Genomic DNA, 5815 nt, shown 5'->3' on the forward strand with positions numbered 1-5815 from the left:
ATGCATGAAGGTCAGGCCAAGAAGTCATTTCACGTTTTACAGGTTGCGGAAAGAAGACGCAATACAACCATGGATGATTTGGAAAGATGCCAAGTCGAGAATCAGATGTTTGATATGTCCATAGCCAACATGAAAGCTTCATATCATCGCCACAAGCATGAGATTAATGTTGAGCTAGAAGCCACTAGAGCCAGGAACAAGAGATTGATGAAGATTGTAGATAATTTTGAAAATGTTGCCCAAGGAGTTCATAACAATGAAGACTTTCATACGAGGAAAAATAAACAACATTATCTACAACTCTGAGAATTGACACATAAGATCTTATGAAAGAAAAAGATAACTATATGAAAGAAGCTATGATCCAAGCAAGCAATGTGGCTCACAAGTTTGGTTGATTTAGTGGGCTTTACAAGAGAATTGAAGTACAACGCAGCACCCGAGCATAGGAGGAAGTTAACTTGACTTCTAAGAGAAATAAAATAGTTAGGAGTTAAGGCTATCCCTAGTATGTAAAGTTTGTTTGACTTACTGAAACCCTTGTGTTCAATGAAAGTTGTTTTAAGATGGTCACTCTGGAATGACACCTCTTGCATTTGCATCGCATATTTTGCATTTCCATTTCTGTATTTTCGTATGTGCATTTTTACATCTTTACATTCACATCTATACATCATACATTACATAATATATATTGCATCTTAACATACATTAATCACGGATCCTGGTGGTAACTCGCGGAGAATCTTGTGACAGAAATGCTGAAGGTAAATTGAAGCCACCCCGTTTGTACCTAAAGAAGGTTTAAAATTCATGGATATGAAGCTTGGGCATGCCATTAAGAACTGCGGGATATCGAAGAGCAAGTTACATGATCTGATCGATTTAGAGTCGTGGTTTTAATGAGTAAGAGGGGCATCAGATTGTAACAACCCTGAAGATCCAGTTAAGCACCCACATGTTGGATGAGTAATAGGGCTTTTAATTAGGAAGAGACCATTTTATCCGTCACAAAGTTCTATTTCACTTGCATTGTCTTATTTGAGTTTGTTTTTGCTATTTCTTTCTTACTTTATATAAAAAATGTTTGGTGATTGAACTTATGCTACTTTTAAGGCTATGAGCAATGGATCAAATTTTTATTCTTGAAGTTCTCTGAGTACCAAGTGAATTAAATATTCTTTTAATTTTTCAAGAGTTATAGATCTTTGGTAAGTGGTAAAATTAGACATTTTATATCCCGTCCAAAGCTAAAAATATAATTACTCGATCTTTTTTACCTTAAATAATTCTTGGTTATTACCAAAACCAAATTTTGACTCTATATTTATCCGAGACTCCGAAGTCATACCTTTACCTTTTTTGTTCGAGATACCAAATTCATACTTTTACCTTCTCGGGTAGAGCCGATCTGTTTATAACACATTATTTCTCCATATATATGACTTTAAAGTCACACATTTGTCTTTTCAGATACAAAACCATCATTTTTCTTTATACCAGTGAAACCGAACGACCTCAAAGTGCAAAACTTTCATTTGTCCGTGAAGCTTCCTGCAAGAAGATACGAGATGAGGCATCATGGATCAACTTGTTGAAGAGAAGCTCGAGTATTTGGGGCATACTGGAAGCAAGAAGAAGAAAAAATAAAGGGAATGATTTAAATAATTCTATCATGCATTAATTACATTATTTTCATGTAAATAAAAGTTAATCCTGAATATTCATCCCCTTGGGGATACCTTATTTTAAAAGGACTTCTGTGTATAAATGATGAACGACATTATTTCATTTATCCTTTCACAAAAGGAGAAACATTTATCCCTTGTTGTCTCCATTTGAGCCTGAATTATTTTTCTTCGGATTCAACCCTAACCAATGATCACCCTACAATTTAGGGGCAAGGTGAAGGATATATGCTCGCATGAGTGAAGACCATCAATCTAGGTTTTATTACAGGAGCAAGTCCCCTTGAGATAAAGAGGAATAACAAAGAACCGCAAGGCATATCAAATACAAAGTTCTTGGAGATCAAATCCAGTCGATAACAACGAAAGAAGTTCCAAATGCAAGAAACAAAGAGGACAAGAAGGTGCTCAAAGCAATTGGAGTCTTATACTCATCCAATAAATTCATAAAAAAATAAATAAAATAAAATAAAAAAGAGAGAGAAAAAGAACATGGAAAAGATAGAAAAAGAAAAGAGAAAAAATAGAAAAAGAAGAAGAAGAAGAAGAAGAAAAAGAGAGAAAAAGAATAAAAGAAAAAAATGAAAAAAATAAATCAAATATTTCAAGATGAGTGACTCATTGAGCCTTAAGCCACAAGGTTGATCAAATGTAATTGTTTCAAAGATTCAGATTCAACAAGAAGAGCGAGAAATGCTGAAGATATAAGAAAATAGAGATGAACTCTAGGGTGAAAACCCAAAAATGGGCAGTCTAGAGGGATTCAGAAAAAGAAAAAGAAGATAAAAAACATGTAGCGAGCAGATCCAAGCCAAACAAGGCAAGATTGAAGGCATCAAAACGAATTGATCCTTGGTTAAATTACCCTTAAACACTTGTTTGGGCCTATTTATCCCTTTCTTTTGTAACCGTGAGCCTTGGCCTATGTTACGTACCTGAAAAGTCCATTCTAGTCATACATGGATTTCAAAGTGAAAGAGACTATCTTCAGATTTCATTCCGCTTCTCAGGATTAATTTTTATTTGCAAAAATTGGTTTTCTAAAATATTTAATACATGATAGGAAAAATAATAAAGAGGGGTTCAAGACGTAAAATTTTGAATAACATCTTGAAGCCAAAGGAGTATTTGAGTTGAAAACCTGAAAGGGAGACTCAAATATTAAATTGTGCAACGACAACATAAGAGACAGTCTTACAAAGCTCTTGATGAAGTACCGCACATCCTAAAGGTTGTTTCCGGAAAGCACATACTAACAACTTTAGAAGGCACCTTCGATCCCATAACTATCCGTTTCGACCCGTCTCTACGGCGAGGCAGCGATGACATACTGACGGATGATCCAAGGCTCAAGAAGAATGTGACCCTTATGTTCCCACAACAAATTGCTCTTGCTCTATCCACAACATCTTCGATGCGGATTTCATGGCTTACCGGTACACTTGCTATTTGTTTTCTTTGCGATCCCGTTCTCGATGTTGATGTGTTTTGTTCATTATGGTTGAGGGGATGCACTGATTGGTCCAAATGTGACTACCCTTGATCCTACATCAGTTGCCAGTGAGGTTTGGTATGGGAAAGAAAGTGGAAAGTATGCCAAGAAAAGAAGAGGAAATGCAACTGTTTATACCCAATTGTACCCTTTTGAGGGGCTCCTGAATTATACCTCTCCCATCATTCACCATGTTATAGTTGATCGTATAATACATGACTAACTATCACATGCATCTGATAGTTTCTTTACTGCTTATTGGGTGCAGCATGTTTCATGCAGTTCTGGAACAAGGGACAAAGTATTACTATAAGTGTGGGGATAGCTCACTTCCGGCTATGAGCGAAGAGCGTGTGTTCGAGACTTTGCCGTCGCCTGCTGGAAATGCCTATCCTCGTAGAGTAACAGTTATAGGAGAACTAGGGTTAACCAGAAATTCATCAACAACCATTGATCATCTGGCAAAGAATGGCCCTTCATTGATTTTAATGCTTGGAGACCTGGCCTACGCGGATCAGTACCTTACGACCGGTGGGAAAGGTGTCCCATGCTTTTCATGTGCTTTCCCAGATGCACCGATTCGAGAGACTTATCAACCTCGCTGGGATGGATGGGGAAAGTAACTTTCTTTAACTTACCTTGTTAAAGAAGGGATTTAAATCGCAGATGGAACACGAGCTCATTTCAAATTCAGGTTCATGGAGCCACTGATCTCAAGAGTTCCTATGATGGTTATTGAAGGAAACCATGAAATTGAACCTCAAGTAGCTGGGATCACTTTCCAATCGTACTTGACAAGGTTTGCAGTTCCGGCTGAGGAGTCTGGTTCTAACAGTAACTTCTATTACTCTTTTGATGCTGCAGAGGTACATTTCGTAATGCTCGGGGCGTATATTGATTACAATAGATCAGGTTTGAACAATACGCTGTCAGTCATGTTTGGCTGCAGATCCTATTTATTTTTAATTTAGATTTGGATATAACATGGGGCAACTGCAACTCAATTCTAGGAGCTCAGTATGCTTGGCTAAAGGAAGACTTCTGCAAAGTAGATTGCACGGTAACTCCATGGCTTGTAGCAGCATGGCATCCACAGTAGTGTAACAGTTTCTCCTCACATTATCAGGAATTTGAATGCATGAGGCAGGAAATGGAAGAACTTTTATACCGATACCGTGTTGATATTGTTTTTTTCTGGTCATGTAAGTCAGAAACAAAGTAAATTTTCATATCGATATCGACTATGCTTTATTATTCTGTTATTTTCTATACTTGAACACATGGTCTTTCCTTCATTTCTGCAGACTTCCACTCACTAAAATGCTACATGTTTGAAATTGCATTGAGCAGATAAACATACAACAGTGGTTATCCTTATATTGATCCATGTGATATTTTTCTTTTTAATTTTTGAGTAGGTTCATGCTTATGAGAGGATGAATAGAGTGCATAATTATACATTAGATGCCTGTGGACCTGTCTACATAACAGTCGGAGATGCCGGGAACATAGAGAAAGTAGATGTCGATCATGCAGACGACCCTGGAAACTGCCCTTCAGAGAAGACAATATACCAGAGTTTGGAGGTGTCTGCCACTTGAATTTCTCGTCTGGTCCGGCTAAAGGCAAGTTTTGTTGGAACAGGCAACCGGAGTGGAGTGCATTTAGAGAAAGCAGCTTTGGACACGAAATTCTTGAGGTATATTAAAGCCTATGGTGTTATATTCTCCTTATTACACTTAACTAGGTAGTTTCTAATCTTAAACTTGTTTATGCAGATTTTGAATTCGACATACGTTGTGGACTTGACACAGAAATCAGGATGTGTACGGTGATAGTCCCGGTGATCAGATCTATATAGTGCTGCAGCCGGAACTATGCTCTCCGTCCTCATCCTTAAATGGATTTCCCACGTCAACATCTGATAGCACTTGTATGCATTATGCTATTGACAGAGTAAAAGGAAATGCAGCCGTATCTGCTAAATGGTCATGGTTACTATGATTCTTCATACTTGCCCTTGTTGATGATTTAACATGGAAATTACAAAGTTTATTGCTTAATATCAAAAAATTCTACTGAATTAGATCTACGGTATTATAAGTTTATCAAGTGATCTCCATGTTTTCTTTCTACCGCCAAACTGTAAAATAAGTTTCCACTTGGTGACCTTGCTCATCAAATCGTTATTTCATTTTGTTGTTTTATATTTATGATAAATTGATTTAATAAACATAGTTCTTTATAGGCCTTTAAATATAATTTATGATAAACTGATTGTGAGTAAATATGTGTAACATTGTTATTCGTTTAATTGACTCCAAATATATGTTAAAACGTGTCTTTAATGTGAGGAACAAACCGTTCTTTTTGGATATTATTCACGTAATTTTTTTATCAAAAACTTTTTCTTTATAATGTATATTAATTGTTGGAAATTTTACAAAAATAAATATATATTAAATAAAATTTGATCCATTACATATTAAACTTTGGGAAATTATCAGGATATCCCTTTTCATATTTTACTCATGGTATATTAAGATGTGTTTAATGTTTTTTATTAAATTCCAAAATAATTATATATTAAATAAAGTTTGATTCATTACATAACAAATCAAGGAGCTTAGTCTGG

At 36.0% G+C, this 5815-nt stretch overlaps 1 pseudogene; it reads left to right on the top strand.

Annotated features, from left to right (window-relative positions):
- Positions 1-5184, top strand: LOC120140613 (annotated as a pseudogene).
- Positions 5185-5815: the final 631 nt, after the last annotated feature.

Source organism: Hibiscus syriacus, unplaced genomic scaffold (assembly GCF_006381635.1).
Source record: "Hibiscus syriacus cultivar Baekdansim isolate YM2019G1 unplaced genomic scaffold, ASM638163v2 tig00002237_pilon, whole genome shotgun sequence".
Taxonomy (NCBI): domain Eukaryota; kingdom Viridiplantae; phylum Streptophyta; class Magnoliopsida; order Malvales; family Malvaceae; genus Hibiscus; species Hibiscus syriacus.